The 25,508-nt window shown below is 40.3% G+C and overlaps 1 protein-coding gene and 1 pseudogene across 2 annotated transcripts in view; one reads left to right on the forward strand and one right to left on the reverse strand.

The window, feature by feature from the left end:
* Positions 1-25,508, forward strand: part of MARK1 (microtubule affinity regulating kinase 1) — a 115,851-nt gene that overhangs the window by 128 nt on the left and 90,215 nt on the right. The gene's annotated exons all lie outside the window — the stretch shown is intronic.
* LOC122212375 lies at positions 7-18,015 on the reverse strand (annotated as a pseudogene).

A 25,508-nucleotide genomic window follows, 5' to 3' on the forward strand; every position in this document is an offset into this window, starting at 1 on the left:
CTCCCCTCACACACCCCCCCCCCCCCGAGAGCGGCGGGGGCGAGACCCCGGGCCGACCCCCGCCTCGCCCTCCGCCGGGCCGCCCCCGGGTCCCCCGAGCGGCCGCCGCCGCCGCCGCACGGTCTCCACCTGGAGCCGGCGTGCCCCCTCGCCCGCCGCTCTGCCCCCTTTTCATTCCAACCCCATTTCGCTGCTTTTCCCTGCAGGGCGAGGGCGGGGGCTGTACGGGGAGCCCCGTCCTGGGTGGTCCTCCCGGAGAGGACGGGCTGATGGAGGGCAGGGAGGCACGGGCGAGGGCAGAGTGGGCATCCCAGATTGCTGTATTTGTCCCTCGGCATGCTGTATCCCCACCCGAATGTTCGCTCCGCCGCCGCGGGCGAGCCGGCTGACTGCCTCTCCCCCCCCCCTCCCCCCGCTCTTCTGGCCCTTTCGGTCCCCTGCACCCCCACCCCCCTGCATTGCCCCATGACTTTGCTTTTTGTAACACTGTGTCCCATTTTGGGTCGTGGGCTCCGCAGGCGGAAGGTCGGAAGGGAAGGGGCAGAGCGGTAGTAGAGATCGATGTGTGTGTTTGTGTGGATGAGTTCCTGCTGCTGAGATACTCTTCGGGAGAGATGAGTACAAGAATTTCCCGGACAGCCTCTGTGGCCCTGGGGTTACAGCAAAAACGTTTAAAAGCCGTAGGAAGCCAGCGGCTTTTCCTTCCCTTCCTCAAGTCTGGGGCGATAATTCAGGGCAGGTTTTACTTTAAATATCTCTCCTCCTCCTTGGAGTGTCACACGGTGCATTTCTTTGAAGGAAGGATTTGCTGTGTCTTTGATCAAATTGCCCTCAGGAGTTTTTATCTGGATGCAGATGTCCCTGGTGTTTCAACTCTTGAAAACCAAAAGGACCAGATCAGTTAGTTGTATTCCCACCTTCTGAAAAGTACAATTATGTGTGGGTGTCTGTGTGAGTTTCTTTGTGGAAAAGGGTTTGTTTCCACCCCCCCCCCACCCCACCCCCTCGTTTTTGTTTTGTTTTGTTTTGTTTTGTTTTGTTTTGTTTTTAATCCGCATGACTTGTAAATAGGGCCTTGGCTGATTTTCTGACTGGTTTTTAAGGAGCTAGCAGGTACCAAGTTTGGTGGGCCGTCCAGATCTGTCTGGTTGTCTAGTTTAAGTTAGACTCCAGCTCTCAGTGGACCAGTGCCGTCGCATGGTTGGTAAAATAAAAAAATGAAGTGCTTTGGCGTTCTTAGACAAAAGGTTTGCAGGAGAAGACACAAGCTCCCCTCTGAAGTGTTGGCGGCTGGTATAAACAGATTATTTAATCTTGGGAGCGCAGGGGAACACAGAAACTTAATATAATTATATGAAGGGAGAAGAAATTCTAGTAAGAGACTATTGTTAGAAGACCTGGGAAGGTATTTCAGAGTGTGCTTTTGTCCTCCCTAGCTTGTCATGCATTTAAAACGGTCAACACGGTGTAAGGCTGCTGCCAGCATAAATTATAACTTCATTTTGCATCATAAGTGTTTTAAAAAATAAATAATTGATGCACAGTTTTGACTGGAAGATTGAAGGAGGTCGGGGGTGGGGGATGAAAAATTTGGTTAAACTTGATCTTCAAGTCAAGTTTTGCTACAGAATTTTTCTAATAGGAACTCTAAAAAGATGCTTGTCATTGTGTCATTTCAGTGTGAATGGAAAGTAGGATAGATGATGGATGACCTTTGTGTTTATTAGTAAAACACTGTGTGCTCACCTAGGAAGGGTGGAAAAATACATTGTATTTTCTTTTGGATTTCCAGTAGTAAAGCTCTTTCCATAAGTGTGCGTGAATAAGGTACTTTTTAAGGACATGGGATAGCATTGTAAGAATATGCATCAAGGAATAGCACAAAATGCAGCATCACAAGTAAGACCCCTGCCCCCCCCCCAAAAAAAAAAGACCCTAGTGGATTTTTAAGCAAAGCAGTAATTGTGTGATAAATTTTGTTGTACCTTCTGAAAATAATCATGCTGTATAAACACATTCGCTCCGGTTCTGAACATGTTATTTCAAAGTCACGTTTATGGTATTGTCTTCTGTCCTTGTGTTGTAAATGACTGTATCTCCCTGTACCTTACTTTATCTAATTCTGATTTTCTCCTAATTGCCTAATATCTCCCAATTTGTGGAAAGTATTTATTGTTACACTCTAGCTGTTAATTTATCAGTTAATGTGCGCCCAGCTTTGTTTTTGAGCTGGAAGGCATACAGAAGTATTACTTAAGATAAGGCCTCTCCCCTCAAGCAGCTTACCCGAAATATAATCCCGAACAAATCTTGTACAGTAGAAAGTTGTGTAAATAGGGCTAAATTGGTTTGTGCGTGCCATAGGTGTTTATCAAAGGGACTACCAGAGATGGCTATTAAGTCATTGCTGTTATCTCTCTGTATTCTCTGGCCTGTAGTAAGTGTCCTAATCCGTTTTTACTCACCTCTCATCAATGAAATAAAGAACAAACCTGCTTGTGAGCTAATATGCTAATGCCAGTAAGACAATCAAGATGGACGTTGCCAGTCCTTTTCAGTTAAAGTGACATATTTAAAAAGATGGTTGTGAAAATTTATTTTCATATGACTATAAAGGTTTCTAAGTTCTTTGAAATATTAAGGACATAACTAAAAATATTCTTTCACTGCTGGAAATGTTTTAAACAGGGCAGTTTTAGAAACCATCTTTGTGTGTTATTGTCATTTTCAGCTAATATAAAATTTTGTTTAGTCATGTGAACATATTTGGATTTTGTATTCTTGGGAATATGTAATACCTATCCCATGTGTGTCACTAATAAATGTTGAGGATAAATTAAGGTTTTCAAAAGAGGTGTGTTACACCACTAATCTCCTGTTACTACCACTGTATCTAGTAGAGTCAGCAAGAATTGCTTTTCTTTGAGAACATTCTGTGTGTACTTTTTCAGGAGTTCTTTTCTCATAGGTGAAGGGATTTGTGTGTGCATCGGTGGTAGGCCTGAAATGGCTAAATACCACAAAATAACCAATGATGAACTTTCCATGCCATCAACACTTCATAGCGAAGTAGAAAAGGCACGTTACAGATAATAGAATTAATTTATGCAAAATGTGTTTGATTTTAGGTTGGAAAAAATCCAGAAAAAGAATGGGTATTTGAAGTTTTTTTTTCTTCTCTTAGATTATGCTTGGTTAGTTCCAGCATGACCGTAGGCAATCTATTACCATTACTTGTAGGTGCTTTTAAATGAAGCAAGATAAATTGTTTTTCTGTGTTTCAGAAAAACTCTGATCGTGCTGATTTTTCTGAATGCAAAAGGCCCAGACTAGCTTTCTGTGGTGAATTTTAATCAGTATGAAGATAATTGATTTGACCCCTTCTTGGAATGTTTTGGTTAAACTTAACTTTGAATCTTCTAATAATAAAACTTTTGAAGGTGATTCTTTGGATAGACGTGAAACTCACTGTGATGAGTGTAGCAGTTCTTAGCGTGTACGAGGCGCCATCAGTACTTTGTGCTGTGGGAATCATTGTTAGTAATGTGAAAAGGCAAGAGAGAACATACCATTGCCACTACCTTTGGGTACCCTGTGCATACCTCACATGTCACAGTACCTATCCTACGGCACCCTCATTGTTGGCTTATTTTGTCCCTTTTACTCTGTATCCCCGGCACCCAGCAGAGCATCTAGTAGTAATCTGTAAGACATCAGTGCTGGAACATTCCCCTTTTGAATTTTTTCATTTATCATCAGATTAAGTTAGTGACACTGGGAAGTTATGGTAAATATCGCATAGTACAGACAGAGGCAGAAGCCTTCAGAAAGTCAACTGACCACCCAAGGTTATGATCTCTGACATCTTCCACTGTTGCTGTACTCATGCTGTTGCTTCTTAGAGGTTTTTTTTTTTTTTTGGTTTGTTTTGTCTTTGTCTTAGAACTTTTAAAAGAATATATGAAATGATATAAAATGCGTTATTAGAGGAAGAACGGGCTATGCCCTGCTCATCTTTATTTTGAAACTTTGCTATTTTCTCTGTCTCAGGTGCCCTGCTCTTTCCGCCTCATCCCAAACTCACAAATCCCTTAAGGTATGGCTCACGTTTCTAAGAAAAATTCTGATACGGTTGCAGCAAGCAGTGCTCTCTGCTGTAGCTGAATATCGGTCTGTGCACAGTCCACACTCCTGGTCTGACAGTCCATTGTGAGAGAACATCTCTACCTTCTATTCCTTTCTGTTGCTGTTTTTAACTCTTCTTTTTTTAAGCCCAGATTGTTTAAAATCAGCTACATAGTTTTTAAGTTATTATTTTTTCACCATTTCTTCCTCCTTCTCAGACTTCCTTTTGGATGTCATTTTCCCTTTTCCCAATGAACACCTTTGAAGTTCTTTTGGTGAAGGATTGTTAGCCATAAACTTTGTTTTTTAAATGTGAAATGTATTTTGCCCTTATTATTCAATGATAGTTTTGCTCAGCCTCTAATTCTAAGATGACAGTTATTTTCATTCATTGCTCAGAAGATAGTATTTCATGGTCTGCTGATTTCATTCTGTTCAGAAGTCATCTGCCGGTAGCTAGGTGATCTGTTCCATCCGCCTCTGTAAGAGTCTCTGCTTTTCTTTAGGTGATGGACTTTACTACAGTGTATTTAGGTGTGGATTTCCTTTTTTCCTTCTTGCTTCCTATGTCTGTGATTTCCTGTTTGTCATTAGTTCTAGATACTTACCAACTTTTATCTTTTTGAAAATAGCCTTGTTTCTGCTCCCTGTGGCAGTTCATTTGGGGAGTCTGATTACATAACGTGAGGCCATAACTCCTCTGTGTGCCTTAACTTCTTACTCATTTTTCCCACATGTTCACTGCCTGTCTGTACTATAAGCTGCATGATTTGTTTGGATTTATCATCTGTGGATTTGTATCTTTCATCACTTCTGAACTGAATCAAGCATGCTCTCTTTAAATATTAACTTATCTCTGTTCTCTCTAGTGTTTCCAGTGCTCTCATTAGATATGTTAAAATTGCTCATTCTATCCTACATATGTCTTAAACTCTCCTTCCCCCCCCCATTTCATTGTTTCCCTATACTATCTGCAACAGTTATGTAATATTTAGATTTATCTTTTAGTTGGCTAAATCTCTTTGGCCGTATTTAAATCAGTTAATCTTTCTGTTAAATTGTGTTCAATTGTGGTAGGCACATAACATGAAATCTACTCTCTTAAACTCCTAAGTACAGTATTGTTAACTGTAGGCTCAATGTTGTATAGCAGGTCTTTAGACCTTTCTCATCTTGCATGACTGAAACTTTATACCATCCAGCAGCAACTCCCCCATTTTCCTCTTTTTCCCAGCCCCTGGCAACTACAATTCTACTCTCTGCTTTTATAAGTTTGACTAAGTTAAATGGAATCATGCAGTGTCAATCTTTCTATGATAGGCTAATTTCACTTAGTGTAATGTCCTCGAGATTCATCCATAATGTAGCGTGACAGAATTCCCTTCCTTTATGGCAGAAATACTCCATTGAATGTATATCACACATTTCTTTATCCATTCTTCCGTTGATGGACATTTGGGATGTTTTCATAACTTGGCAGTTGTGAATAATGCTGCAATGAACGTGGGATTGCAGATATCTCTTTGAGATCCTGATTTCAATTCTTTTGAATAAATATCTGGAAATGGATTGCCAGATTATAGGTTCTATTTTAAAAAATTTTTGAGGAACCTCCATATTCTTTTCCATAATGGCCACACCATTTTACATTCCCACCAACAACGCACAAGGGTTCCAATCTCTCCATATCTTTGTTTTGTTTTTTGATAATGGCCATCCTAACAGATGTGAAGTGATAAACTTGTTGTGGTTTTGATATGCATTTCTCTGATGATTAGTGATGTTGAGCATCTTTTCAAATACCTGTTGGCCATTTAGATGTCTTTGAAGAAATGTCTTCTCACGTCCTTTGTTCATTTTTTTAAAAGAATCAGGGTTTTTTGCTTTTTGTTTTTTTTCTTCAGTTGAATTGTAGGAGTTCCTTACATATTTTGGATATTAACCCCTTTCAGATATATGGTGTACAAATACTTTCTTCCACTCTATAGTTTGTCTTTTCACTGTGAGGATTGTTTCCTTTGCTGTGGAGAAGCTTTTTACTTTGACGTAGTTCCCCACCTTTTCACTTTTTGCCTTGATTGCCTGTGATATTTGTGTTATATCCAGGGAATCATTGCCAAGATCATTGTAATGAAGCTTTTCCCCTGTGTTTTCTTTAAGGGATTTTACAGTTTCAGGTGTTATATAAGTCTTTAATGCATTTTGAATTAATTTTTGTGTATGATATAAGAGGTCCAATTTCATTCTTTTGCATGGGGAGATCTGGCTTTTCCAGCATCATATGTTGAAAAGATTGTCTTTCATCCCTTGTGTATTCGTGGTACTCTTATCAATAAAAGATCATTTAACCATATATACATAGATTTATTCTGTGCTTTCAATTCTCTTCCATTGGTCTGTATGCCTGTCTTTATACCAGTGTCATACTGTTTTGATTATTAGAACAATGTAATATGCTTTGAAGTCCTAACTGTGAGGCCTTCATCTTTGTTCTTCTTTCTCAAGATTGCTTTGGCTATTCAGGGTCCTTGTGGTTCCTTATGAATGTTAGGATTTTTTTCTTTTTTCGTAAAAAAAATGGCAGTGGGGTTTTGATAGAATTTTGTTGATATGTAGATCTCTTTGGGTAGTGTGGATATTTTATCAGTGTTACATCTTCCAAATCATAAACACAGATGTCTTTCCATTTATTTGTGTCTCCTTTAATTTCTTTTAGTGATGTTTTGTAGTTTACAGGGTAGACATTTTTTTGCTTCATTAGTTAAATTTATTACTAAATATTTCATTCTTTTTAATGCTATTGTAAATGAGGTTGTTTTCTTAATTTTCTTTTCACATCACTTGTTGTTAGTGATTTTTATTTGTTGATTTTGTAGCCTGCAATTTTATTGAATTCGTTTTTAGTTCTTTTTTATTATTTTAGAGGGAGAGAGAGAAAGAGAGGGAAAGAGAGCAGGGATGAGGGGCAGAGGGAGGGAGGGGGAGAGAGAGAGAGAGAGGGAGAATCCCAAGCAGGCTCCATGCTCAGTGCAGAACCCGAACCCGACACAGGGCTCTGTCCCATGACCCTGGGCTGGGACCATGACCTGAGCCAAAATCAAGAGTCAGCTTCTCAACCAACTAAGCCACCCAGATGCCCTGAATTTGTTTGTAATTCTAACAGTTGTTTGTGTTTCTTGGTGGAGGTCATATGGTTTTCTACATATAAAATCATGTCATTTGCAAACAGAGATACTTTTACTTTTTCCTTTCCAGTGTGTATGGCTTTTATTTCTTTTTCTTGCCAAATTGCTTAGGCAAAATCCTAAGATTTTCAGTACTATGTTGAATATAAGTGGCAAGAGGAGGCATCCTTGTTTTTGATAGCAGAGAATAAGCTTTTGGTTTTCATCATTGAGTATGATGTTAGCTGTGGGCTTTTCATATATGGTATTGATTATGTTGAAGTAATTACCTTCTATTCCTAGTATGTTGAGAGGTTTTGTTTTTTTTTATGATGAAAGGGCATTGAATTTTGTCAAATGCCGTGTCTGCATCAACAGAGATGGTCATGTGATTTTCATCATTTGTTCTGTTAATGTTAATTACACTGATTACCTGTGTTGAACCATCCTTGAATCTTAGGAATAGATCCCATTTGGTCAGCATGTATGATTCTTTTAATGTGCTGTTAAATTTGGTTTGCTAATATTTCATCTAGGATTTTTCCATATATATTTATCAAGGTTATTGGCCTGTGGTTTTCTTGTAGCATCTTTTTCTGGTTTTGGTATGAGAGTAATGCTGGCCTCATACAATGACTTAGAAAGTGTTTCCCTCTCCTCAATTTTTGGAAAAGTTTTAGAAAGACTGGTGTTGATTCTTCTTTAAATGTTTTATAGGATTTACCAGAAAGCCATCTGGTCCTGGGCTTTTCTTTGCCGAAAGTTTTTGATTACTGATTCGTTCTCCTTAGTAGTGTAGATCTGTTCAGATTTTCTTTTTCTTCATAGTTCAGTCTTGGTCAATTTTATGTTCTTGGGGATTTCTCCATTTCTTGTAGGTTATCCAACTTGTTGGTATGTAATTAAGGTAGTTTCTGACCATCCTTTCTAATTCTATGGCATAAGTTGTAATGTTTCCTCTGATTTTGTTAGGTTCTTCTCTCTCTCTCTCTCTTTCTCTCTCTCTCTCTTTTCTTAGTCTGACTAGAGATTCTTTCATTTGTTGATTTTTTTTTTCTTCAAAAAACAAATTCTTTGTTGACTTAAAGATTTTTTTCTATTCTGTATTTCATTTATTACCTCTATAATCTTTATTCTGATTTCCCTCTACTAATTTTGGGCTTAGGTTTTTCTTTTTTCTAGTTCCTTGAGGTGGAATTTGAGAGCATTCTTTTTGTTTTTTAATCTTTTTTGTTCTTTAATTTTAAGGTCTTTATTGCTATGAACTTCCCACTTAGTACTACTCTTGCTATATCCTGTAAGTTTTTGTATATTCTATTCTATCCTTTTCTTTTCTTTTTCTCTCTTTCTTTCTTTCTTTCTTTCTTTTCTTTCTTTCTTTCTTTCTTTTCCAATTTGTTACTGTTTTACTGATGCCCATGCTCAGGCCTTGACCCATACTAACCCAGTAGGCATAGCTGCTTCTTCCACTGCTGCTTCTTGGTCCTCAGGTTTTCGTCCTTGTTCAGCAGGGCGCGCACGGCATGTGTGTTCTTCAGCCACAGATCCAGGGGCTTGTACTTCTTGTCCTCGTAGAATTTCCTGAGGTTCTCTTTCTGAGTCTGGCTAATGGTGGTGAGAACACGGGTGATGGATTTGCAAACAGCTCAGATCTTGGAGAGCTTGGAAGCCACGCCACCTGTCTCGTCCATGACGCACAACTGGGACAGCTCCACCTTCAGGTCTCCCATCTGTTCAAGCAGCTCCTCCTCCTTGCCGCGAAGGTGTGGAGCCTTAATCTTGGCCGTAGCTGCACAATCTGTCCCTGCTGCCGAAGGAAAGAGGATTGTACGTTGTTTTCATTTGTCTCGAGATATTTTATAATTTCTGTCTTGATTTCTTCCCGACCCAATGGTTGCTCAAGAATATGTTGCTTAATTTTCACACATTTTCCAGTTTTCTTCTGTTGCTGATTTCTAGTTGTATACCATTAGTTTGGATAAGATACTCGGTATAATCTTAGTATTATTAAATTTGCGAGACATGTTTTGTACCTCACATGTGCCCCATCCTGGGAAATTTCTATTTACATTTGATAAAAATGAGTTCTGCTGCTATTCAGTGAAATGTTCTGAATATGTGTGTTTGGACCTTTTGGTCTGTAGTGTTGTTCAAGTCCTCAGTTTTCTTCTTGATAGCTGTCTGGATGTTCTATCCATGGTTGGAAACGGGTTGATGAAATTTCCAACTGTTACTGTGTTGCTGTCTATTTCTTCCTTCAATTCTGTCAGTATCTGTTTCATATATTTTAAATGTTCTGATGTTGAGTCTATAAACACTTATAATTGTTGTATCTTTTTGGCCCATTGACCACTTTATCATTGTATAATGTTCCTATTTGTCTTTTCTCTGTTTTGTCATTCTTTTGTCTTAACCTTTCTTGCTGTCTACCTATGTGTTTCGTTGATATTTTTTTTAATGACATGCTTTGAGTGGTTTTTTTTTTTTCCATTTTCTTTTGTATCTTCTCTAGGTATTTTCTGTGTGGTTACCATGGGGCTCACATAAAACATTTTACAGTTATGACAATCTGTTTTAAGCTGATGGCAGCTTAACTTCAATCTCATACAAAAATTCTGCTTTTATTTCTTCCTTCTTCACACTTTATATTGTTGTTGTCACAATTATATCTTTTTGTATTGTATATCTATTAGCATATTTTATAGTTTTAGTTTTATAAATACTTTTGTGTTTTAATTTATATGCCAGGATAAAAGTGATTTACGTACCATATTACAATATTCTGTGTTTGTGTTTATTTTTCCCATTACCTGTGAAGTTTATATTTTCATATGGTTTCCTGTTACTATTTAGTGTCTTTTTGTTCAACTTGAATGACTCCCTTAAGCATTAGGCAGGTCTAGTGGTGATGAACTCTCTCAGCTTTTTTTTTTTTTCTCTGAAAGCTTTTATTAATTTTTGAAGGACAGTTTTGCTGGATATAGCATTGTTGGCTGGCAAGTTTTTTTTCCCCCAGCAGTTTGAATATTTTATTGCATTCTTTCCTGGTCTGCCAGTTTTCTTCTGAGAAATCTGTGAATAAGTTTATGAGGGTTCCTTGGTACATGACAAGGAATTTTTATCTTGCTGCTTTCAAAATTCTCTTTGACCTTTGACTATATTTGATTATAATGTGCTTTGGTGAGGACATTTTTGGGTTCATCCTGTTTTGGATTCATCCTGTTTAAATTCTGTTAGGTTTCTTGCATCTGGAAATCTGTATGTCCATTTTCGTCCTCATATTTGGGAACTTTTTGGTCATTTTTTTAAAAATATAAGCTTTCTGTCTCTTTTTCTCTTTTTTTTTTCTGAGACTCCCATAATGCATATATTGCTTTATAATTCCCTTAGACTTTCTTCACTCTTTTTTTCTTTCTTGCTGCTGCTGCTATTATTGTTGCTGTTCTTGTGGCTGGATAATTTCAAGAAAATGTTCAAATTTGCTCATTCTTTCTTCTGCTTGATCTATGATTGAACCTCCCTAATGAGTTATTGCATTCTTGAATTGAGTTCCAAAATTTGTTTGGTTATCTTCTATATTTTCAGTTTCTTTGTTGAAATTCTCATTTTGCTCATTTATCATTTCATGACCTCATTGAGCATCTTTATGTCTATCATTTTGAATTCTTTGCCAGGTAATGCATATACCCCTGTTTCTTCAGTGTTGGGTTTTTTTTTTTTTTTGAAGATTTATTTCCTTCCCTTGATTGGGCCGTTTCCCCCTTTATTTGTGTTCTTTATAACTCTGTTAGTATCCACACATTAAAAAAAATGGCTACCTCTCCCAGTCTTTCTGGACTGGCTTAATAACGGAAAGATTTTTTTTTTTTAAGTTTTACTTATTTATTTTTTGAGAGAGAGAGAGAATATCAAGCAGACTCCACACTGTCAGCACAGAGCCCAGTGCAGGGCTCGAACTCACAAACCTTGAGATGTGACCTGAGCCGAAATCAGGAGTCGGCTGTCTAACTTACTGAGCCACCCAGGCGGCCCCTTACATTGAAAGATCTTTGCCATTCAGTCCAGCTAGAGATTCTCAAGGCTCTCAAACCTTTCCTGTAGATGTGTCTTTTCTGGATGTGTGCTTGTAGATGCCTGATTAGAGGGATTTCCTGGTTGTATTTTTTAGGAGCTGTAAGCTCTTGCTCCCTCTGGTGTCTGTCTGCTGTACTGTGGTTCTTCTGAAACAGCAGCATCCTGAGCAGCCCGTGTTGTTCTCACCATACCCCTACCCCCGGCATCTAGCATATGCTGGTTCCCGTCAGCACCCTGTGTTGAGCTGGACACAAACTAGTGGAGTGTTGGATGCATGTTCCACTCTTCTCTTTCCTCATTGTTAAATTTTTAATTTCATGAATTTTATTTTTCATTCTCAAAGTTCTAAATTTTTCCCTCAAACCAGTCTGGCCTAGCTTATAGTTTTTTGGTCTTTGCTTGTTTTTGTGATTTCATCTTCATTTCCTTAAACATTTAATATGTATTTACTTCCTGTATCTGGAAATTCCACTATAGGAAGTCCCTGGGGCTTTAGCTTTATGGTTTGTGTCTGCTGATTCTCATTCCTGTGGCTTGTTTTTTTTCTGTATTTGCTGGTCTTTGTGGGTGAACTCGTATTTGCCTGATTTTTATCTGTGTGAAACTTGGGGGTCTGAACCGAGGATGACTTCTAGAGAGGATTTGTTTTGCTCCTACTGGGATCCCCTGCTGACCTGGGACATTCTTTTTTTTAAGGTTTTATTTTTAAGTAATCTCTACTTCCGACATGGGGCTCAAACTTACAACCCCGAGATCAAGAGTCTCACATGCTTTACTGACTGAGCCAGCCAGGAGCCCCTGACCTGGGACATTTCAGTCTCCTAAAGGTGTCCCAAACTCAATGAAGGAGTTTTAAGTTCAGCTCTCCAATGTTGTAGTAGGTCCCAAGCTTAGTATGTGGACCCCAGGGCAGTGCTGGGTTTTGTAATTGCTTTCAGCTGGAGATTTTAAATGTTTGTTTATTTTTCCCTTGGATGTTTCTCTTCAAGCTCAGCAGTACACTTTTAAAAAAGTGTGTTTTATCTTGGAGAACCTTTCACAGTATCTTGCCTACTGTACTACAGAAAGACTGGAATAAGCTTTTTGAAAATGGGTGTTCAGAAATGTCCATACTTGTTTGATTTTACTACCCTTAATTATATGTCATTTCTAAAATTCTCATATCTACACACTTAAACATGTAGACAACTTTCTAACCTGTTTATAAATCTTCTAGGTCAAAAATCTTAGTAGATTTTGGAAGCCATTTGTTACAGATATTTAAGTGATTAATTTTGAAAAACTGCTGATTGTCCTCAGGAAGGTGCCCTACTAACATGACTTGTATAAAAAATTGTCACATAGTTGGTGAATGAATTGAAATATGAATACAGTCATTGATGAAGTCAAGTGTCAACATAAACAGAACTTATAATCAGGCCTTCAGATCTCAGTATCACAAATTGGTAAGCCAAGATTTAAAAAATCAAGAAATCTATTAATATTGCATAGTGATGTTTTTACTAATCACTGAAAAGTTGGTCCCATTGAAATTTAATCTATTTCCCCAAATTTTCATCTTTTTGGTATTATGTGTTTTAATGTATATAATCTGTTAGTAGAATAGTACATAATGTGGTGTATGTAACTATTCTTATAGTAGCCCATACTTAAAACTTTTAAAGATGTGGTAATTGATCTAAAGTTTGGAGACCATTCTGTGCCATAGAGTTTAGCATTGTTCTAGAATTCTCTATGTGTAAACTTTTTCTTCCTAACTAAATTGAAAATACTTTGAAGTCAAGAACTGTTTTTTTTATTTTTTATTAAAAAATTTGTTTTTCAGTGTTTATTTATTTTTGAGAGACAGAGCATGAGTAGGGAAGGGGCAGAGAGAGAGGGAGATACAGAATTCAAAGCAGGCTCCAGGCTCTGAGCTGTCAGCACAGAGCCTGACGCGGGGCTCGAACCCACGAACCGTGAGATCATGACCTGGGCCGAAGTCAGATGCCCAACTGACTGAGTCAGCCAGGCGCCCCGAGAACTACTTTTTTTTTTTTAATGTTTATTTATTTTGAGAGAGACAGGGAGAGAGCGTGAGTGGGGGAGGGGCGGGGGGGGGAGAGAGAGAGAGAGAGAGAGAGAGAGTCCGTCCGTCCCACATAGGCTCCACGCTGTCAGCACAGAGCCCGACACGGGATTCAACCCACAAACTGTAAGATCATGACCTGAGTCGAAATCAACCCACTGAGCTACTCAGGTACCCTAGGGACTACTACCAATATTACTTCTGTGTATCCTATATTACCTACCATAGTATTTGGTATATTTTTGGCACTCAGCAATTTAATAAATCAAGGTCTAGTTTATTGATTCATTGTCAACTATAGTGAGTTTATGAGCCAGCTTGGGAGATCATTTCAAATTCACATTCCCTAACCCCTGCTCTGTCCCACTCTGTATTCTGAGTTAGTTTCTCTAGGGTGAGATCACAGACTTCCTCTTTGTAAACTTCTCAGTGATTCTGATGCTGGTGTTCACTGGCCAGGCTTTGAAAAAACCGTGATTTATGTGATGATGATGAAAATGATTGCATTGTAATAAACCTCACCTTTTGGTTAAAAGGAAAAAAGGCATTATGGTTGCTGGTTATGTTCTAGAAAGTGGGGTTGGAGAAGTGATAAATCAGTCCTTCCAGTGGGTGGTGACAGCGATAGAAAACAACAGGGAATTGTCTGTCTCGGAGGTAATCAGGTACACGTGCGTGGTATTTGTAGGTGTAAGATTGATGAAGGAGGTAATGAGGAACTTCATGTTCCTCCCTTTTCCCAGCATTATGTGCTCAACCGTACTGGGGGAGGCGGTAGCATCAAAATAAAGGGGTTCCCGGCGTGGTGCCCTTTCTTTTGAGAAAGTATTATTTAATACTGTTTTGACCACTGTGTTGGTTTAGTTCAGGTTGTAAACAAATCAGAAGCTAAGCAATAGTCCAAGGTTTTAATGAGCTACCTGTAAAGGATATAGTAATAAGTTTATTTCAAATGTTTAAAGCATGACTACCTTTTATTTTGGAATCAACAGCGCTACTTTCACAATTTCAAAGGAGGGTTTGCTTTTATTTCCTTTTCTGTTTGTTTCATGTCAACCAGAGATGATAGGGATACAAAGGCGAATGAAACCTGTTCCTGCTCTGAGGGCCTCAGAGCCTGACGGGGAGATAGACACAGAGACAAACAAGTGCAGTAGAAAGTTACAGTCCTTGTCACCTGAGTGATCAGAACGCGGAATAAAGAAGGCTGGGGGGGGTGGGGGCGGGGGGGGGCGGGGAGCCCAAGAACGGTTCGTAGCCTTTGAACTAAGGCTTGAACCATAAGTGCTCCTTTCCCAGGTGGCTCTGTGGGAAGCAGAGGAGGACACTGGGCTAAAGGAGCATTGTGCACAGAGGCCCTGAGTGTGGGGTTGAGAGGAGGGGGCAGCAGCCCAGGGGGGCATTAGTGAGAGGACCAGGCAGGGCCTTGGCTGTCTGCGCAAGAGCTGGTCCTGGAGACAGTGGTAGCCCTTGGATGATTGAAGTAAGGGGGCAACACTAGTAGATTTGTATTCTGTATGCCTGAGTGTTTTAGAAATACACTCGTTTTTAAATCTAGTGACCTGGGCACCTGGCTGGCTCAGTTGGTAGAGCGTGTGACTCTTGATCTTGGGATTGTGAGTTCATGCCCCACGTTGCGTGTAGAGATTACATAAAATCTTTTTTAAAAATTTCCTCTTAAAATGAATTTGAGCCCTCCTTTCTCAAGGTTCACTAAACAGCTTTTAATGTAGTATTTATAAGAACTTGATTTGGCATTATCGGGAGAAGGGTTTAGTAAAGGGGAGGTGCCAATGCCAGTGACAAAGACTCTCCTTGAACCAAACTTCAGGTGGCTCCTCGGGGACTTTTTCTCAGTTAGGTTTTGACCTTGGCCTTCATGTCTGCCCTGTCTTTGCCAGGCCTGCACAAGAATTCTTGGCAAGAATTCTAAGTCAGTTAAGTGAGAATTCCCCCCACGCTTGATGTCTGACCGCCCTGGGTATCTAATCAAGTTCCTCACCCCCCAACGTTGATGTCCTCAAAGTTGTTGGCCTGCTTCAGCAAGGATTCTCTTAGACCAGTTTAGCAGGAATCCCCTGACCCTGAGGTCTCCTCTTAGTAATTTTCCATCCACTCACCTCCTCTCTTGGTGCCACGACTGAATCCCCAGCTGTCTTTACCATAATCAGAACTGATCTTTCTCCCCTATCATCATACCCCTGCTGTAATAATGTTGAATAAAACCTTCCTTACCACTTAACAAGTGTAAGAATAATTATTTCTTTTTAACACCAGTTCAGGAAAGATTCACATTGCCTAATGAAATGCCATACACACTGCACTGTGGTAGAATGTATTGGGAGTAAGGTGAGCGAAGCCCACAGTAACCATAAAAGTACTGGTGGACCAGAAAGGAGAGCCTGCCCAGACTTAGGGCAGAGGGTAGTATGACCTAAAGGGACTAGGACAGGGATTTAGCTAAGGCTACGGTTGGTAATTCATCATTCTTTCATGGTGTCCTGTCTCTGATTTTGACAAGTGGTGACCACAGTTGACCCCAGGGAGATGATTATTTAGCCGGGTTATCTTGGGAAAGTCACTTAAGCTCTCTTTCTTCTTTCTGATGCTTACTGGCACATCTCATTTTCATATTTACCTATAAACCTGGCATGCTCTTCTCTGTAGAGATGACTAATGGAAGGGCAGTACGAAGTCACGGCAGTGATCCTTCTGGCCACTCTCAATTCTGTTTTCTGCTTAAATAACAAAAACTGGAGGGAAATAAGTTACGTACCAGTGGCCACTTGTTTAAACTCGGGGAATTAACTTCTCAGTAAATTCTTAAACACAGATGCCCCGAGGACATTCTAAGTAGGAAAGCCTTGAGTTGAGAAGGTTGATAACCAGCCTGGGTGATTGTCTCTGCCTTTCTCTTTTCCCTTCCTCTCCTGGAAGGGAGAGAAATCAAGGGGAGGGAAGAGTGTGTCGGGAAGGAGACTGTGTTCTCTGTTCTGCCAGAAGTGAATTATTCATCATGCTCCTGGTTCTAGCTCGAATGGGCTTTGTGACAGTACTTTCAAAGTGTACTGACTGTGATTTCCTTAAACCTGTCCCACATATAATGCTGCACACTGCTTGGGACCGAGAGCCCCAGCTCTGAGCCAGCCGCAGTGTCTGGCATGATTGGCTTTCAGAAGTGACTGGAATTTCTTGCTGTGTTGCACAGAGAAGAGCAAGAATATGTCAGTAAAATACATTCCCTCTCTTAAAGTACTTTAGCAAGGTGCTGCGCGCGTAGTAGCTGCTTGATGGGCGTTTAGTAAATAGATACAATTCAGATTCACTCATTCTCTGGCAAATTTTGAAGTACTTCACGAGTCTACTGTGTAGACACGGTATTTACCTTTTACATTCTGGTCATTTTTCAATGAATGACGTGTTTTGCAGACAGATTTCCTTTCACCCCTGGTATTCATGTTCATAACTGAAAGTCATCCATTAAATTTTTATTGTACTTTAAAATTTTTATTCAGAAAATGAATGTATTGACATTTAAGTTGATATGAATATTAGCTTATGTTAGGGGATAATTACTGGATCTTGTTAGATTTACTAAATATATCAGAACCTGAAGGCCTTAGAATAAAGCTTTGACTACTAGAGTGTTAAATCAAATCAAATCTAAAGATTTAAAGAACAAACATCCATTGTAATTTCTGGCACAAGTTTGCTGTTAGGTTTTTGTACTCGTGGGAGTGAAAGAACTAGGAAGTTTCTGAAAGAATTTAATACCGTATTTTTAGATATAATTTAAGCAGATGTTTTCTTTTATCCCCAGGGGACTCAGTCGTGTTGGCTCATAATATCTTCTGGCAAGCCGTAGTGAAAGACCTCCCAAAGGAGTTTTTTGGGGGCAGGGGAGTATCTTAGGAAGGAGTGCCTCTAGAAATAAAATGCGGGCTCAGCCACCCTCTGTCTGCCCCCTGAAGGGGAGTGATTGCCCTTTGTAATACCCCAGTTCAGATGTAAAGCGGTGTAACTTCTTGGCTCAGGGCACATGCTCCGAAGTCAGACTTGGTGGGTTCAGATCCCAGCTCTGCCACTTATTAGCTCTGTGATCTTGGGAAGCCACTTATTTTCTTTATTCCTCTGGCTCTTCATCTGTAAAATGTAATAACAGCAGTGACTGCTTTTGAGGTTGTCGTGAGGTTTAGACGACTGAATACATCTAATGCCCTCAGAACAATGCCTGGCACCTAGCGGAAGGCACCTGTGTTAACTGCTCCTGCCGTTGCGGTGGTGGTGGTGGTGGTGGTAGTACATTTAGATAAAGGAGGTAAATATGCCAGGGTTTTAAGTGTTTACCTCAGAGCTACTGGATTATACATGATTCTCATTTCTTTTAGTGCCTGTATTTTAAGTCATGGGTTTATATTCCTTTTTATACCCAAAATTATGAATTTATAATGTGAAGTATAACTTTATGGTTTACTAGAATACTTGTATTAAGTTTAAGAAAGCCAAGTGGGAAGCCAGATTACCTGCAGGTGGCTTGGTGAACAGGGTATTGGCAGGGTACAGAGGATAGTTGTGTAGTGACATCAATGTTCTCAGTGGCTACAGACATACCTGTAGGGTTGTGTAATGCTTAAGAGCACCGACTTGTAGACAGGACTCCCCGGGGGTTGATTTCTTCCCAGCTTAGTCATTGATAAGGTGTATAACATTAGGCAGGTTTCCTTATCTCTAAAATGAGAATAATACATACTTGGTTGGGGGGATTGTTGGTTTTCAGTTATTAGGTGTATATTACAAACTTTGCAATAGCAGGTGTTCAGTGACGGTACCAAAGAAACAAAGAATTCAAACGAACGTGTTGAGGAAGTTCACATTGCTCATCGAGATACATTTCTTCTCTTTCCCCACAGTAAAGAAATGCACAACTCAACTCATGTTCTTTGGGGTTCCCTTTTTCCCATGCTCACCATTTTCTTCTTGTCAGTACATCCATTCTTCAGGCCAAGTACAAATATAGTTGGATTGATTACTGCTTTAAACATGCTAATGGAATCTCTCTCTCGAGACTGCATTGATTCTATTGAACCCAAATATAAAGACAAGTCTTAAATCAGACATTTGGATGTTGAAGATAAGTTTGATGTCCTTGTGTGTGCTGGAATATAGTATCTTCTTTTGTCTTTTCTGAATCGTAGTGCTTAGTAGTGCGTAGTATTTTTTGCCTCTAGAAGTTACAGAAAAAGCTTGATAAGCAAGGTTTTGGTGGAGTTATGAAAAGTTCTTCTAATTTTATTTGGGTGCTGCTTTGGAGTCTGATATTACGAGGCTGAAATCCATAGTCCATCAGTCAGGAAGGAGCGATGAATGTGATGGGAGAGAACGGGACACAGTGGAGTCGGTGAGGACAAAAGGGAACTCGTTTCTCTCTCTCACTGCTTTCCAAGCTCTAAGAGGGTGACCGGCAGGCTGAGCTGATGGCCTTCATCACAGGGCTGCTTGAGCACCTGGACCGGGATTCACAGCAGCCAAAGCAGGTGCTCCAGCAGGAGTTGAAGAGCTTTGAAGCCCGACGACTGCTCCCTGCTCGCAAGACGTGCCAACAGATCATCTAAACCAGGCGTGAGCTGCCGCTGTGTCTGGTGCAGCGCTGACCTTCAGAGCGTATAAACGACCACTGTTTTAGTTCTGCCTTCCAGATCTTCGGCAAGTTTCTTGTGTCCAGTATTACCCAGGACCATAGAGGGAAGAGACTTTGGGGCAGTAGAGTTCCAGCTTGGCTAAATTTACATTCTAGACACCATCACAGCCCACCCCATGGCACCTCGGCCATCCCTTAGAAGTATGGGGTTTGGCCACACTTCTCTTAGCCATACCTTCTGAATGAAGGTAATAGCAAAATTACGCTTTTGCCTGATATGATGCAACTATTCTAGGTATATCAAAAACACGCTAACCCTCTCCTCGAAAGAAGATACGAAGTCCCTTTAGCCATCTTTGGGTGATGTTCGTTTCTCTTCTGAATCCCACTCTTGTTCTTGTACCTTGCAACCTCAGTATTGGAATACAGAGTTAGCTAATGTTAACACTTCAGGGTTGGGTGATAGGCAAATGGGGAAAGGGAATAGAAAGAAAGAATTGGTTAATTTATACACAAATATGTTCATACCAAAATAAGAGAGACTTATTGCAGTCCTTATTTCTGCAACTGGTCACGTGGTCACAGATGGTGTTTATGATTACCTTCTTCTACTAATTCCGTGTTGTATTTGTGCTCAACAAATGCCTCAGCTGCTTATAATTCCTTGCCTGGGGAGGTAACCCCAGACTTGATTCCTGAAAAGTCTGGGCCGTCAGAAATCATGCCTCCATTGGGTTATCGTAATTTTCCATTGACTTGTCTCAGGACAAGGGAGAAATAAGAGGTGCCCTAGAGGATCTCGTGCATTTAAACATACTCCTCCTTAAGCTGTTATGCAATAGCAACCCAATTTCCCCTTTAGAGTCAGGATCAGTCACCTCAGCCGGTATAATAACCCTCTTCTTGGTCTACTTATTCACTGCCATGAAGCGGTCTCAACTTGCAACATAATGGACCATTGCTATGATCCCTGGTGGAAGCATTCCTCCCTTAGGTACTAAGATATCTATGCTAGCAGAACATAAAGTTGTAGGGGCTAGAAAGAAAAAAATTTCTGATGGGTCATTAAGAGTGATAGCGAGAGGAGATATTCCAATTTCTATCTCTTGATTCCTAGACCTATGAATCCTGGCTATGGGAGAAATAGCCCTATGTATTAGTCCCTGACTCAGAGTACATGTCGTATCCTGGAAGATATGTTACCCCAGCCCTGCAAGGTGTTGTCACCCAGCTGGCATCATAACAGTCTTTAAAAGGCCTTTTCGCTGGTTCTCAAGCCAGCTGCTTCAGGGTATTGTGCATATAATAAGAACAGTGTATTCTCCCAGCAAGAACCCATTGCCATGCTTCGTTTGCCATAACATTAGTTCCTTGCTTAGAAGCAATGTTGTGTGCAATATCATGATGGTGAACTATGTATGCTGTAAGTCTCCCTGTGGTGGTTTTGCCATAAGTATTAGGATTAGGGAAGGCATCTTCATATCTGCAGCAAGTGTTTATTCCAGTGAGATTAAAACACCGCCCCTTCTGTGCTGAAAGTAGTCTACTTCAGTCAACCTGCCACCAGGTAACTGGCTGACCTCACCCCTTCCTCCTGGCAGTTGTCATTTGGGGAGCTTAGTCTTACTCTCTGCAGTTGGCAGATTAGCCTTGGTGAGTGTTAGTCCATGTTGCTATGCAGATGAGTGGCTGGAGAACGGCTGATAACTTTAGCATGAGTCATCTTCGGTGACCATTCACTTGGGACACATCTATGTCCACATGCTGCACTCATTCAGGGAGACCTATCCCCATACTTCTTCCTCGCCATTAATTTTCAAATCTTGTTCCTTCTGAGTCCTTGATCATTCACCCAAGACGCTAGCGCTAGTCTGTCAGTCTCTGTAGATCCAGACTTTTACACTCTCTTTGTAAGTGAAATAAACAACTGGGTGCACTGCTTAAAGTTCCCCCGCTTTAACCTTGACAGTTTAACTTTGCCACGTCCCTTCGGTGCCACCCAGAGTGCAGCTGCAGGGCAGCAGTGGTCGAGCCCTGAGCCGTCCTAGCATATTGTGCAGAACCAGCTGTAAACTAGGCTTGAAGGCGTTTATTTCTCTTATCAGCTGGTCTCCCCAGGAGTCCACGGACGTGGATTTAGACAAAATAAGCACTGTAGCAAGAGTGTGGATCAAGGGGCAGCTCTGCCACTTGCATGTGCAACTGGTTTGTGCCTTCAGGACTTGCTCAAGTCCTGTCTCACATGTGCCACTCCCACTGGCTGGTGGAACGTTGCTGTGGGAGCCCAGATGTTTTGGGATTGATGAATCAAACAGCACCCCAGTGATAATGGCAGGCTCACATCGAATGGCAGCTTGGTGGTCTGTGGTCAACTGTTCAGTCTCTTGTGCCTCCCGATGGCAAGCCAGAAGGTGTCCCCTCAAAGAGAATAGTTATCTACAGAAGATGGCGTAGCTTTGCTCCCAGATGTTCAAAGTTCACCCTGTGATTCGCGTGTTAGGGCCCAATGAAGGCTTGGTGCTTGATTTCTCCGTGCCAGAGTCTGCAAGCCCCAGTGAGGCTTCTGGGTTCCAGTAGTAGACTAGCTTGATGACAGCCGAGACTTATTACAGAGTCCTGTTTTTCTGGCCCCTATTAAAAATTGGCCAGCTTTCAGGTTACCTATACTGGTAATGAAGTATATTTTACTTTCAAAATTCACACGTATGGTGTCTCCTTTTTAAGGGTAGGAGGGACCAGATGCAGCAATTTATTCTTGACTCTGGAAGAGATATCCCAACATATCCCAGACCATTAGATTCCCAGGAATTTCACTGAGGAAGCAGGCCCCTGAATTTCTGTGGGATTTATTGCCTACCCTTGGTCACACATGTATCTTAGTCAAGGTATCTAGAGTAGTTGTTACTGCCTGCTTACCTGATCTAATCAGCATAATATCATCAAAATAATAGACCCGTGTGATTTCCTGTGGAAGGAAAGGTGATTAAGGTCCCTGTGGACTGGGTTAGTGGTTCTCAACTGAGGGCAGTTCTGTCTCCCAGAGGACATCTGGCAATGTCTGGAGACATTTTTGGTATCACAGGTCGGGGACAGGCATCTGGTAGTAGAGGCGTGGGATGCTGACAAACATCCCCTGATGCCCAGAACGGTCCCCTACAACAAGGGATTATCTGGCCCCAAATGTCTGTGGTGCTGAGATTGAGAAACCCTGGGCCACATTATGACATAGGCTGGAGGTTTGAAGTGACCCGTGGTAGCATAGTGAAGAAGCCACAGTCTGTTCTAATGTTCTTTACTAGCACGCATAGAGAAAAACTGGGGGTTTCATTGATAAGATCCAGCAAGGAAGCCACATCTAGAGTAGCAGTTGTAATTGGAATTACCAACTGCTTTAAGTTTTGATAATTTCCTGTCATTCCCTGAGATTTATCTGTCTTTTGCACAGGCCAAAGATGAGTTGAATGGAGATGTGGGAATTAGCATCACTTCATCTTTATGGTGGCACTAATCCCTGGGCCCCTCCAGGAGGCAGTATTGCTTTTGGTTTACTATTTTGCTAAGATCATGTAGTTCTGGTCTCTTTCTCCTGCCCACTCCCGGCATTTTAGCCCTTATAGTCACTCATGGGCTAGGGAACCAGAGTGTAGGTTTGGCAAATGCCAAGTGTGTAAATTTCAACTGTGTATTCCAGAACTGGGAAGGTAAGCACAGGAAGCATTTGGGTGCTTACTGATTCCACTGTGAAATGGGCCCAGTCCAAAAGTTCAATGAACATCTGATTTCTTTATGCTCCTGCTCTGATTGGTTTATCATAGTGGAGTTTGGGTCTTGAGGAATTACTGTTAGTTTGGAGACAGTTTGGATTTTTTCCCCACGTCCTTCAATGCGCAGTCACCCTAGTAAATTGCCACAGTTCTCTTTTGAGGAGAGTTGGGAGGAAGATTTACTGAATGCGTTTTGGGGTAAATAGGATTGTGTTTCCTCAAAGACCCAGCCTTCCCTTCATTCAAGGGTCTCTGGGTCTTCGAACTAACTCGCGTCTGGGAATTGTTTGAGGGACTATGGCTGTGTTTTGGTCTGAGTCACAGTGAGAGCTACAAAAGCACCTGACCTAGACCCAGATCATAACATTTTTACATTCTAAGTCTTGCACAAATTTCATATGGCCAGTAACTCAGAACCATGTTGAGAAGGGAATTTCGGGAAAACGCTGCATCTTAGCTAAGCCAACAGTACCAAGCCACCACAGTTGTGTTGAGCACAAAGATGTTGTTATTGTTCACGTTGACCATGGGTAATTGGACTTTCCAAATTGATCTGTGTTGCTTATATATACTCATGTCAATTCCTGCTTCAGTTTATTACTCATTTGGAACAGCTGAGATCAGGGCCACTAAGTGTGACTGTCTACAAGTCCAGGAGCACCATTCCCATGGATTGGAACATATCAGGTGTGCTTCGGAGTTGCACAACACAGCGGCCTTGCCAGGGTTAGCATGTGACTCAGTGTGTGACCGACACACGACGAGGTATCTCTGGCTTCTGCTGGTTTGAGTTCTTTCTGAGCAAAATGTTAACTGGTGAGCTAGAAGGTTGCAGCTTTAGGGCGCCTGAATCGCTCAGTCGATTAAGCGTCCGACTCTTGATCTCAGCTCAGGTCTTGATTTCAAGGTCATGAGTCAGGTCAAGGTCTATGCTGGGCTCCACACTGGGCGTGAAGCCTACTTAAAAAAAAAAAAAAAAAAAAAAGTTTTCAGCCTTTGATAACTACTCTCTCAAGGAAGCGATATTGTACAATTTGTTTAGATAGCACATGGGAGATTTTTTTTCTCTAAATATTTGGACGGTGTTCAGAACAGTAACTTTGGCAAATAAAATGATTCCGAACATAGTCTTCCCCCATCCTAAAAAATGGCTAAAAATCTATATATATTTTATTACATGAATATTTAGAACAACTGGGTGTATATATTTAATATTGAACTTCATGGTGTGGTTTTCACTCTCCTTAGTATGTAAGCATGTAATGGTCACATGAAAATCAGACCTCTAAGTTACAGTTAAGTAAAACGTTGGCGAGTAGTTGTTTCAAATTGAGGTAACTTTGACATACAGAGAAATGCACAGATTGTTTGAGTACAGTTAAGTGAGTTTTGATCAAAGTATATATCACCCCCAATTGAGATAAAGAACCTTTACATAATATCCCAGAACTTACTTCTGCCATCTTTGTAGAGAGTTAATAAACGCAAAAAAAAAAACAAAAAACAAAAAAAAAACCTCCAAACAAACAGAGAAAGAACACCCCAAGAAGTGAAAATAATGGGACAATTTGGATGTAAGTTCATTTAAAATAATTTTTAAGGCAGGAATAAAAATCATAATCACAAAAGCAAATAAATAAGGGAATTAAAGAGCTATACAGAAATTGTAGAAACGTAATACATAGTCATTGAAATTGAAAATTCAGTAGAATATAGCAGCATTTAATTCTCAGTAGAATTCAAGCAGCAGATTGTACCTACACTGAAGATGGACACGATGGACTGCGATGTAGATCTGAGGAAATGACTTCGAATGAATCATAGAGAAATAAACATGGAGAATATTGAAGAGTGATTAAGAAATACGGAGAATAGAGTGAAAAAGTACTGCTTACATTTAATAGACATTCTAGAAAGAGGTTATGGAGGAAATCTTTGAGAGGCAGTATTTGAAAAGGTGATGGCTAAGAAATATCCAGAATTGAAGAAATGTTTATCTTCAGAGTGATGCACACTGAATACCCAGCAGAATAAATAAAAAGGAAATCCATTGGAATTGCAAACTCAAAATAGAAAATCTGAATGGCAGTCAAAAAGAAAACATGATTTCCAAAGCGACAACAGTTAGGTGAACAGTAGAGTTCTCATCAGCAATAATAAATATATTAAAAATGGGATAATATTTTTACATAATGTGACAGAAATAGCTATCAACTTCAAATTCTCTTCTTAACTAAAGAATCCTTTAAGAGTAAGGACAAAAAACAGGTATTTTCAGACAAATGAAGACTGGCATTTTCTACCGACATAGCCTTACTTCTTAAACTTCTAAAAAAATGTAGCTCAGGAAGAAAGAAATAGAATCTAGAAGAAGGAAGTTGGGTGGAAGGAATTATAACAAGCAAATAAATTTTAGGTTGATAAATGTAAACACTTTAGAACCAACAGAGAGGAATTGCTTATGTTTCAGGTGTTGGGAGAAAAGTGAATGGAAATTCTACATAAGAATTAATGTGGAAAACAACAGGAGAAACATTGGAGCTTAGGTTGCTAGGGAGAAGGATGGAAAATGGATTGGTTTTTAAATTTAAGGTATATTTTGCATTTTAAAATTTTAAGGAAAGATCCTCTCAATAGATGCAGGGAAAGCATTTGACAAAATACAGCATCCTTTC

The sequence above is a fragment of the Panthera leo genome, chromosome F3 (genome assembly GCF_018350215.1).
Source record: "Panthera leo isolate Ple1 chromosome F3, P.leo_Ple1_pat1.1, whole genome shotgun sequence".
Lineage (NCBI taxonomy): Eukaryota > Metazoa > Chordata > Mammalia > Carnivora > Felidae > Panthera > Panthera leo.